General features: G+C 42.0%; 1 protein-coding gene across 1 annotated transcript in view; it reads left to right on the forward strand.

The window, feature by feature from the left end:
* Pld5 (phospholipase D family member 5) overlaps positions 1 to 12,382 on the forward strand; it is a 422,154-nt gene that overhangs the window by 128,028 nt on the left and 281,744 nt on the right. The window lies entirely within an intron of this gene.

The raw sequence follows: 12,382 nt of genomic DNA on the forward strand, positions 1-12,382 counted from the left end.
ATAAAAGTGATGAAAGTGGACATTGTTTTTTTTTATTTTATATCATCAAGAGAAATCTTTCCACTTTTCTTCATTAGGTATAAAATGAGTTTGTTACCTTACTATAAATGGCCTTTATTATGTGAGATAATCACAAACATGTTATCTTCATAGCTAACTGAGGGAATGTTTTAAAAGAATGGAAATGATGTTATTGGTAGGCCGAGGAAAGTGAGGGCCGAGAGCTGATGCAGCCATACGGAGGCTACGTAACATCTTGACACTAACAGGTCCTCCATGAAGCAGTAAGAATTGGAGACAGTTACCATAATGGAAATGATGTTATTGGTAGGTCGAGGAAAGTGAGGGCCGAGAGCTGATGCAGCCATACGGAGGCTATGTAACACCTTGACACTAACAGGTCCTCCATGAAGCAGTAAGAATTGGAGACAGTTACCACAAATGACTTGAAATAATATTGTGAGTGAAAGAAAATATTAATATGGTACCTAGAGGAAGACATGCAGTCAGGGGTATTTCTTTTAAAATCATTTCTCTTTAGAGACATTTCTGTTCTTGACCACCCAACATCCATTGATTCCATTTTTGAACTCACTAGAAATTGTGTTATGTATTTTCTTTGGTAGCTTTTTTAAAACCTGACCAGTCAGTCTTGCTTGCTGTGAGGACTGTTTTTAGACTTCTTTCTCTAGGTCCCAAGGTTAATATATCACTTTATGTTTTGTGTCCCCATTAATCGTCATCCTCTTAGCACTCCAGTGTTTCAAGACTGCATCTCCCTTTCTTTCCCAGCACTCTTAGCCTTGTAGTATCTCTAACACTAAGCACATATTGTTCTTATATGCTGTGGTCGGATCAGTTGACTTTTGGATGTATCACCTACTTCTTGTTTTCTAATTCTCTGAGTCTTCAGAATATCTGAAAGTAAGTGTTTAGTGTGACAAGTTCAATGCATGCCTTAGTGAAGTTGCAGTTGCATGTATTCCTGCACGAAGAAATGGAATCTTTAGTCAAACAGAAAACATAGGCAGAAAGGAAATTTCATGTAAAGGAAGAGAATAAGAACAAGGATGAACTGGAGGATATCATGTTAAGTGAAATTAGTCAAATACAGAAAGAATACTGCATGAGCTCCTTCATAAGTGAAATTTTAAAATGTTCATTTCATAGATGCTGAGGGCATAGTGGTTACCAGACACTAGGGAAAGAGCATGAATGATGAAGTGGGCCGTCTAGCAACCAGTACAATACCATTTGATAGGAGGAATAAGTTCTGGTGTTCTGTGGCACAGTAGGGTGAATATAAGTAACAATTTTGTACTACATAGCTCAGAATACTTAAAAGAATTTGAATGCACCCACCATAAATGATAGAAGCATGGGTAATGGGTATGCTGTTTACTTTGAATTAATCACTATACACAGACACACACATATACATCTCACATTGGGGTTGTAGATGCAGCTCAGTGGTAGAGGGCTTGATACAGGAAGCCCTTAAGTTTGATGCCTTGGACTGCAAAGAGCAAAACAAAAAATATTGTGCAATTAAAATTTTTATTTATAAAAGAAATATTACTTAAATGCGAAGTTGAACATATTGAAAGCTGATTGCTACCTATGAAGTCAAACTTTAAGAAGTAATTTTGATTTAGTAAATGAAAACTCATATATTAGTAATATTTTCTTATTTTGGAAATGTTTCAAGTAAATGATTTCAATTGCTCACTTTGTTATTTATTTATCTTTATTTTATGAGTATGAGTGTATTGTTTGTATATATGTAAGTGCACCCATGTCATGCAATGTCTATGGAGGTCAGAAGAAAGCCTCGGATCCCCTGGATCTGGAGTTATGGACAGTTGTTAGCCGCCATGTGTGTGCTGGGATCTGAACCTGGGTCTTCTGCAAGAGCAACTGGTGCTCTTAACCACTGAGCTATCTCTCCAGCCCCTAATTGCTCACTTTGTATAACATGTATCTAATTTCTTCATTGTAAATCTCAAACTGAGCAAATAAAACAAAATATGCCCCAAACTTGAATTTTGAAATTTTCTTTAGAGATTTCCTAACTACAGGCTGCCCCTATGACTTCTTGTTTTTCTTCTGAAATTCCTGTTTTCCTTCCTGCCTCCTAGTCCTCCCTTCCAACTTGGTGGGCCTCTAGCCTTCTGAGAAGATGTCAGGTCAGGGAGAGCCAATTAGGTAGCAGGCTGCTTCCAGTGCTAGGAACCCCTGAGGCACAGAGGGAAGGCCATCTGCTTTGTCCCAGAGGACTGGTTCCTTCTGAATCTCAGTGCAGTCATGCACCAGGTATGAACCTGTGATTTTCTGCAGACAGCTTTTGCTCAAGACTGCTTTTAACCTAGGTCAGCAGGAGATACCACAGCCAGCTGTGCAGAGCTTAGAGGCAAGACATGGTCCCCTCTAACTACTCTGCAAACATGCCCTAAAGGCAGAGCTGGGTGTGCCAGGGATACCCATGTATCTGATTGCACTTGCTTTATTCACACACAGTAAATGTCACTTTTCACTAAATGGAGATCTGTTTCTTAGACAACCAAATACAGGGTAGATACTGAGAAATTCCATGGAAACTTTTATTCCATCAAATTCTTGGTTATTGGCTACCTTCACTTGTGTAGTTCAAAGCATATAAAGCTTTCTATAGGTAAGTGGTTGCTCTTATCTCTCCTATAGGCTAAACTAACCTTTCTAAACACTTCATTCTCCTAACCTGAATATCTTCCATACCTCTAAATAATTTTATTTTTCGAAACCTTTTTTTTTTTTTTGTCTTTTTGAGACAGGGTCTCCTTATACTCCCAGCTGTCCTGGAACTCACTATGTAGACCAGGCTGGCTTCAAGCTCAAAGAGATCTGCCTGCCTCTACCTCCCAAGGGCTGGGATTAAAGGTGTGCACCACCACGCCCAGCTCTATTTTTCAAAAACTTTTTAATCAATTTGTAAACCCTTGTCAATAAGCCCCCATAATAAAGTAAAAATTCAGCATGTGCATCAGATGGAGCCCCAGCTTTTGACCATCTTAGAAACTTTAACTCTTTTTGGTGTTAGGTACAACCTTGTTTCCCCTGCCATTTCCCAGGGTCTTTGGCAGAAGGAACTGAGATAATTTCTTGTTAGGATGAACAGTCTTTCTGCAGACCATACCTCTATTGGGTCTGACTGAGGACAGAGTTGTATGCTGAAATGAAATTTTATCTTTTTGCTGTGACAATACCAACATGGTATCGGATATTTTTGTCCACTACTTATCCTTCAGCTGCGTGTATACCATCTCTGTAATTTTCAGTCTTTTAGTGACTGAGATAAACAATTCTACCAGGGTCATTTTGACCTTGGCATCAAATAAATGCTTTGTAGAGTTTGGCTCATAGAATGTTTTAAAAGCTTATTCCTTTGTTTGAAACTGAAATAAAGATGATAAGATTGAATCTAAGAATTGAGTAAGAGTTGGAAAAAAAAATCCAAGGAGAGAGCAGGAGAATGAAGGCTTTTTGTGTATGTCCTGTTTATCTCACTGCCTAACTCCAGCAGAAACACCACCTTGATAAGTCTTTTTTTTTTTTTTTTCTGTTTCAGTTGACTTGGTCTACCCCTGTCAGCACAAATTTCTCTAAATACATTTGCTACTTGTGTAGTTTTTCCCAGTACAATGCACCAGAACTTTTGCACATTTTGGTCATAAGCATAGTGGAGTCCCAGAGTCTCATGCAGAACAGAGAACAGGAAACTTGTCCTACAAATGAGAGTACATGGCCTCTTTGACTCACAGAAAAGGTTGCCTATGTCTAGACTTAGTTCTAGGTAAAACCAGGTTTACCTGTTCCTTGGTGCTATTAAAGGATGCTTAAGTATTTTATGGTCCGTTGTTTATAAATACAACTCTGGTCATTGTGGAGAGGCAGTTGGTATGTCTGTTGTTCAAGCCAATTTTGTTCTTTGTGTATCATGTTATATTGGATAAGGCAACACACCATCTAGGTAACATATCTCTTTCTTGGTCTGCTTCTTTAGATGTGCTTCCAAAGAGCTTAGCATTTCCGTCAACGAACATTTGAGAGATTTTTTTTTTCCTAGCATATTTAGGTTTCCATTATCTTATGGGGATTTCATTAGATACAGTTTTAGACATCATGCATAACCATAATTGTATCATACTATCTAAACAGGGTTCTTTGTGAAATGCATTTCTTATGTTGGTGGCTTAACATATACAAATTATCCTTTTGCATATAAGATGTGTATTAAAGTACAAATCCTGTTTTTACTAATTAGCAAATTAGCCAGAAAGTTGTATGTACACCAGGGAGCTGGCTTTTTAACTGTTATTGTTTTCACACTTAAAAATAAAGGATCTCTGAGAGGAAATGGGGCTCCAGCCAAGACCACATGGAAACCCCCACTGGACGGTATGCACAAGGGGACAGAATGCAACTTCATGGTACATTTTCTTCAAAATCAGAACGAGGAACAGCATCTGCTTATCCATCAGTACTCATAGCATGTCGAAATATTGTAGGACTCTGGAGTCCCTAGGAAGACTGGAAAGATAATATGAAATGTAAATGCAAATTATATAAGTTGCAGAAGGGAATTTTAAAATCTACAGATATGGTGGCTCAGGAAACAGTCACCCCTGAGGTAAACTGGGTCTTTCAGTGGATTCAGTAGCAATGCCCATATTTTTGTCATGCATCCCTGTGTCTGAACAGATCTGTGTCATCGGGGATGCCAGGGTCTGGGAATGTTATTATCCAGGAAGAGCCAGACATTGTCTTTTAACAAAGAAGCAAACAAAAACAACACCAGGAAGGAACCTCAGAAAAACACACTGGGTCTTTCCAGTCAGTGGCCCTGACAAGCAGAGCTGTGTTTGGGAAGCACACAAAAGCATTTTGTGTTATGTTTAAGCCTGATCTACATAGTGAGTTCCAGGACAGCTGGGGCTACAGGGAGACCCTGTCTCAAAAAGACCAATAAATAAATAAATAAATAAATTATGCAAAGTGTGAATGCAGCCTCATCTTCAAATAAAAACTCACGATTTTCTAGTCTTGGCAAAATTTTTTTCTTCTGAGGTTGCTCAAAATGCTAGAAGTCAAGGGAAAAAAATTTGTAGATAATAGTGTTTATGAAAATTAACGTAGCATCCACCGAAAGGGGAACCAAAACCAAAGCCTAGGCAGAAGCTTCCAGAGCAGTAGAGAAATGAAAAGTTAAACAGAAAGTGAAAGGAAAAATGCAAAGCTTTGGTTAAAGTAGAACCCCAGAAAGGAAACTAGGAGATGATTGCCTGGGATGAGGGGTAAATGGAAAACAAGGAAAAGGGGAGAAAGGTCCTGGATATGAAAATGAGGATACATCTCTCTCCCTAGCTAATCCTCGCACCCCCTCTCTTGAGCTTCTTCTTCCCCCTTACCCCCATGGTTCCTTGCATAACCCCCCTTCCTCTCTTCCCAGTTAAATACCCTAGTTTTTCCCATCTCACCCTTGGTAACACCATCTTCTACTATCCCTTGCCTCAGGCTCCTTTTTCCCTTAGCCACCATGATTTCTTTCCATTTTCCTGGCTACTGCTGTTGCATCAGGATATGTACTCACATACAAAGATTTGGTGCTAAGATCCACAAATGAGAGACTATGTTGCTTGTTTTTCTGAGTTTGTGTTAATATAACAGTTTCTAGTTCCAGCCATTTACCCACAAATTCAGGATTTGTCTTTACCTACCTATTTGTCTACCACTGAGTAGAACTTTATTGTATAAATGTACCATATTTTCACTATCCATTTGTCAGCTGAAGGACATTTAGGTTGTTTTCATTTCTTAGCTATTGTGAAAAGAGCAGCAAACAAATATGGACGCACACTATCTCTTTAATAGGATGAGTCCAATGCTTAGGTGGTATGAAAAACCTGAGAGAAAAGCATTAGTTCAAAAGACTAGTTAAAAATACACATATAATAGCTGTACATGTGTGCATATGCATAGCTGAAGGCTATATATCAAGAAAGAGTTCCAGACAGGAGAAATCTCACTTTGAGTTGTTGATCAGAGTAGTTCAAGAGACTCCCAAAATAATACAGGCTGTTGCCAAAGCCCTTGATTTTCCCTCAGAACTTGAAGATAAGAACCCTATTGCTGAAGACTGGACAAACTTTGAACATAGGACTTGGAGCAATGAGATTGGAACTGACCAAGATGCCTCCTCCCTGATGGCTAGCTCTCATAATTCTAGAGGACACTATGCAAGCTGCTAAGGGAGAAAATCAATCAGTGGTCCAACCCCAGCTTTAAAGCTGAATAGCCACAATAATAACCAGCACAGCAAGCTATCTCCATTGGTGCGGCAGTGACATTTTTATCTTGGAGGTAATCAACAGCTATCTAATGGAACTTAAAGCCCATTCAATGGGAGGGAACTCACTTGTGGTACTATAAACATAGCCAAATACATATGACTGGAGACATCATAGGTCCTAGAGAAAACCTTACATCTGTCACAACCCTATACAAATATTTGTTACTGTATGCTAAATATGGATCTTTATATTTACAGACAAGTATACATACCTGTCACCACACATCAAAGAAGCTCCTACTTGTAACAGATAGAGACTATTACAGAGTTCCACAACTGATCACACACAGAGAATAAGTGTCTGTTAGGTGCCCAGCCCTAAGTAGCACATCTACAATGGAACCTCTACACCTAAGATTCATGGAACATAGTAGAACGGGGTGTAGAGAGAATATTAAAACATCTCTCAACTCTCACCAGTGAAATCTTCCTCATGAAACAGAGGGCAATGAACACAGAAGGCCACAATTGGCCAAAGTATAGAGAGTAAGAGATTGCAGAGAGTGTGTCCCTGGATAGGACTCCTATATTAAACCTCAACCACTCAGGGCTCAGGGACCATTGGAAGAGGGGCAGAAAGATTGCAAAAGCCAGGGATGATGCATGATCACAAGGAAACAGTCTTCCAGACCTCTGGGAACTTATATGAACTTGTAGTAATGGTGGCAGCAGGCACAAGACTCATGCCAACTCAGACACAAACCCAGGATAGAACTGGGGAAGTGGGCAGGAGGCCCTAACCTTAGCTGAGGAATTCTTGGCAGCTGATCACTGCTGGGTGAAGGGGAGTGATTTTCTTTAAGGGGGTGTTGCTAGACTGGCTGAACAGGCTCCAGTGGATGAACTCATACTGAAGGACATCTTGGGACACACACCTGACTCAGTAGGCTTTAACATATATGCATGAAATCTGGTAGGTGAGCTATAGGGAGGGTATTGATAAGGGAGGTGTAACCTGGAAACCACTCATTCCTCCAAAAAGCATGAGTGAAGGATGAACGTGATGCACCCAGGGAGAGAGTGGTTGAGCCAGCCAAGCCACTCTGGAGAGTTAACCGAGTCCCTATGAGATGGGGAGTGGTCAGATGGTGAGTTAGCTGCAGCCATTTGGGGAACTCAGGTAGCAAGGCTTGCAGCCCAAGAACAGTGAAGTGGGAGGGGGGATACCACAACAGTGGGTGGGCATCCTGCCCATCCTGCAGGCTCTTCAGGGTGAGATGAGGCAGACCTTAGAGTGAGATGGCACATGGGCACAGGGCAGGTGCAAAAGTGATTGGAAATGGTGGGCTGCCGTGCTGCTTGGGGTGCAGGGGATTATGAGAAGCAGTTTCGTGTAAGCCACCCCCACCCCCAAATGTCATATAAAACAGTACAAACCCAAACTAAAAATGTCTTATGTTAGTCTGTGAGCCAGGGGGTCTTGGAGGGCACACATGTGGAGCCTCCCAAGAAGGGAAAAGGGAAGAAAATTTTGTGCAACAAATTGGCATTAGCACAGCTGGATAGAGGTAAAACATGGGGATTTGGGCCTGGGAAAGCTGCACAGTTCCAGCAGCATCTGGTGAGCTGATCAAGCTGGGTTCAGATTCCCAAATCCAGAAGTGCAGAGATGGGTGCTGCAAGGAGTTCTGTGAGATAATGCGACATGTCCAGGGAACCCAGGGGAGAGAGGGGCCAAACCCCATAGGTTAAGGGGGCTAGCTATGCTCATGTGTGTTATACAATGAATCATGAAATATATAGTTAGAATGACACAAGCCAAGCAGACGTGGATGGAATCAAAGGGAAAAATCCCAGGTCCACAGCTATGCTGTAAATTTGGGGAAATAGTTCAGTTGCTAAAAAAAAAGAAAAAAAGAAAAAAAGAAAAAATAAAAAAACGGAGTCCACTTCCACTTGTATTTGAAAACCTAAAGATTATAGAGAGCCTGGAAAAAAAATCTTACAAATGAGAGGAACCCAGAGAGGGGGCGTGGCCACATTGTATAATAAAAGACTTGCCCAAGTCGGGGAAGCTGAAAAGGCCAGGGAGGTCCTGGCAGATTCAGTTTGTCCTCAGAGCTTGAGAGAGGAAAAGAACTGTTAAGGCTAGGGGACCAGGGGTCCAAGGGCTCGGGAAAAAAGACAGCAGTGAAAAAAGAAACGACCTAAAGATTAAAGTAACTAAAGCTGCCCCTCAGATTCAAAGACCAGCTATAGCTGTAATATTCTTGGGAGTAAGATAAAAACAGAGGCTTCCAAAACTATACAACTGTTAAGAAAAACTACAGTACCAGGGGTGGTTGCCCCTCTATGAGCTGTTGGTCAGAGAGAGATCCTAGAGGTTCTCAAATTCACCAAGGCTATTGCCACTAATGTTGGTTGTACACTGGAAATGTCAGTAAGGCCATGTTGCTGAAGACACTGCATGATGTGAGCATGGGAGAAGAAGAGACGGAGCTGAGACTAAGTCAAAAACTCCATGCCACTGGATGGATGATGTTCATAGTGCCAGAAGGTGCTATGCAGACGGTTTGGGAAGAAAGGATCCCTTGTGATTCAATAATGGACCCTGCATCTGCACACTATGGACATACCAAGCAATGCTTGCTAGTGCAATAATGACTCAACTAACATACATACAACTGACAAATTTCTAATTGGATAAGGCCCACTCCTAGGGGTAGAACACACATCTACTACTGTAGACCAGGTCAACCCCATGTCAGGGAAGGCTACAGGCCCCAGCGGGGAAACAGTTGCAAGTATACTCTTTAATGAATATGGTACACCTACTGGGATATCTTCAAGACATTTGTATTTACATTCATGTTTAGATGTGGCTACTTTCTCCCATTTGTCTTCATAGTAGGGGAAACACCACTGAGCTAGATCAGCAGCCACATCTTAAAGACAAATTATGGGGAGCCCCAGAGATCACTGTCTCACCATGATGCAAGAGAGATCGCCCTCCATCTGTCACCCCCTCCAAGGCTGAGGGAAATTCATGGACGATATGGTGGAAAGTTTGCAAGAACTGGAGGAAAGAGGTGGAGTGTAGCCTGGAAACCATTCATTCCTCTGAAAAGTGTGAGTGATGGATGAGTGCGGGCCACCCTGGGAAAGAAAGGTGGAACTAGCTGAGCCTCTGCAGAGAGTTAGCTGAGCCCCCTGCAAAATGGGGAGTGGCCACATGGAGAGCTAGCAGCGGCCATTTTGGGAACTCAGGTAGCGAGGTGTGCCCCCCAAGAACAGCGAACAGCAGGGTAGAGGGGGTGAGAACAGCAGGTGGACACCCTGCTTGTCCTGCAGGCTCTGCAGGGCGAGATGAGGCGGACTGTGGGATGATATGGTGCATGGACGCGGGGCACAAAAGCGATTGGGAATGGTGGGCCACCACATAGCATGGCTTGATGCCAGGCGCAGGGTTTATGAGAAGCCGTTTCTTGTAACTCACTCCCCCACCCCCAAATCACATATAAAACAGTACAAAACCCAAACTAAAAATGTCTTATGTTAGTCTGTGAACCCAGGGGCCTCAGAGTGCATGTGCATGGAACCCCCCAAGGGAAAAGGGATGAAAATTTCGTGCAACAGGAGGAGCGTTTAAATATGATTGAGATGTACTGTATGAAATGCTCAAAATTCAATAAAATGTGTATATTTTAAAACTGAGGATATAGGGGAACTTCTTAAAGATGTGAAAGTCTTAAAAGTTAAACACTGAATAATGTGTATGTGGGGAGGGGTGTAGGTTTGAGAAGCACTTGCTAAGAGTGACAAAAGGAAATTCCAGGTAAAGGATGTGCCACTCAGAACTGAGGTACGTTGATTCCCTTTTAGGAGCTGCTTCTCGTGAGAAAAGTGCAGAACGATGTGCTAGACCCACATTTGTTAGACAGCTGATGATTGTTTCTACTGCAAGCCAAAGCTTCTACAAAGAAGCTGATTCGTTCCTGAAAGCTATAACTTCAAACCTAAGAAAAGTGATTTTACACTTGCTAATATTTTGCTTAAAGCACAGCAGTCCTTGAAGAAATGTAAGACATGTGAAACCTACCTTTGATAAAACATATAATTAAAGCTCTTATTTTCCACCTTTTAAGTATAAAATTAATTTTTTTATTTTTGGGGGTGCAGCCTTTTAGAGACAGGGTCTCCCTGTAGCCCCAGTTGGCCTGGAACTCACTATATAGACCAGGCTTGCCTTGATCTCACAGAGATTCACCTGCCTCTATTTATTTTTAATTTTTAATTATGTATGTGTACACATGCATGCAAGTACCTGCAGAACCCAGAAAAGGGTGTCAGATCCTCCAGAGCTGGAGTTACAGGTGGTTGTGGAGCCGCCTGAGGTGGTGCTTGGAACCAAACTCCAGGCCTCTTCAGGAGTAGTAAGTGCTCTTAACTTCTGAAACATGTCTTCAGCCCCTGTAGCCCCAGCTGACTTGGAACTCGCTATATGGAACAAGCTGGCCTCAGTCTCAGACATCTGCCTGCTTCTACCTCCTGAGCGCTGGGATTAAAGGCGTGCACCACCATGCCTGGCCCTTATGATTTACTTTTAGGAACACATAAGTCTTTTTTGGACTGTGTGTTCGGTTAGGAGAGTTTCTTCCAAGTTCCCCATACTAGAGTGAAAAATATTTTCACTCTTCCGTAACCTGTAGCCACCCTTAAACCTAAGAATTTTTTGTGTACATGATGTACATGTTCATGTGGGCGTGTATATATGTGCTTGCAGGTGTAGGCATGCACACATGTGTTGAGGCCAGAGGCGGATGTTGTCTACCTTAGTTTTTGAGACAAGCTCTCTTGCTGAACTTGGAGCTCATTGATTCAGATAGACTGGCTGGCCGGCTAGCCCTGGATACCCTCCTGGGTTTCACTGTAATATTTCCAGACATATATACTATTTCTCATTCACCTCCCGTCACTTCCCCATCTGTTCTGTCCTCCTCCTGCTAGCACCCTTCCTCACCCAAATAGCTCTGCTTTCATGTTATGTAATACTCTAATGCCTTGTTTTCCCCCTTTTCCTCTCAGTCTCTCCCTCCCCTCATAGTCTCCTTTCACATGCTGACTTGATTATACCATGGTGTTAGGTATGATTGTGGAGGGGAATGTTCTGCTTTTGCAGAAATATGCATTGAGGTATTAATGGGAAATGAGGCTTCAGTGTGCAGCCTGCTTGTACGTGGTTCTGAGTAAAAGTAAGTGCCTAGTACCCCAGCTAGGTATGCTGAAGGCCTGTAGTCTGTGCAGTGACTTAAACCGTTGGTCTGAGCTGCCATGGTTACTAAAGTTTGAGGTCTGCTACTTATGGCTTTACCCAAAAACTAGGACATAGGACTTAGCAAAAGGAGATGGGTTTATTCTCAGCTTTCCTCAGCTTTGCCTGGAGTCCTGTTACAGACTTACATACGGGAACAAAAGCCAGAAAATATGCCATCTGTAGGTTTACCTGTGAGGTGTCATCAACCTCCCTGAGAGCCAGCTCCTCTAGCATGTCCGCTTCTGGTGTCAAGGCTGGGGTTCTTCTCACGTCCATCATGGGATTTTCTGGAGCACCTGGGATTCTTTAGGATCCTTGTTACATAATTTCAATCCCTCTAATTTCTTGTCCATTCCTCAATCTTGAAAGATTTGGAGAGACATGAAAATTCCAGAAATATGCCTGTACTGAAAGAAATATCAAGTCCAAGACCAAGTCAGAAGACTTCCAATTAGTCCCAGGTAACCACGCATAAGAACCCTTTCTTTATACAACCTCTCATCTTCATTTTTGGAAGGGCTAGCATAATAACTGTTTCTTTGCATGTGTTGATTTTTTGCAACAAGACCTTGCTGAGAACTCATGGTCCTCTGGCTTTGTGTGTCATCATGTCTGTCACAGACACGTTTTGATTCTGACATTCCTCCTTGTTTCTTGGCTGAAGACAACGATGAGTAAATCATCCTGATGGTTTGGTTTTAATTGTCCCTCATTGCTGAGATGAAATTTGTCCCAGTTAATCT

Source organism: Nannospalax galili, unplaced genomic scaffold, assembly GCF_000622305.1.
Source record: "Nannospalax galili isolate Female #2095 unplaced genomic scaffold, S.galili_v1.0 scaffold543, whole genome shotgun sequence".
NCBI classification, from domain to species: Eukaryota; Metazoa; Chordata; class Mammalia; order Rodentia; family Spalacidae; genus Nannospalax; species Nannospalax galili.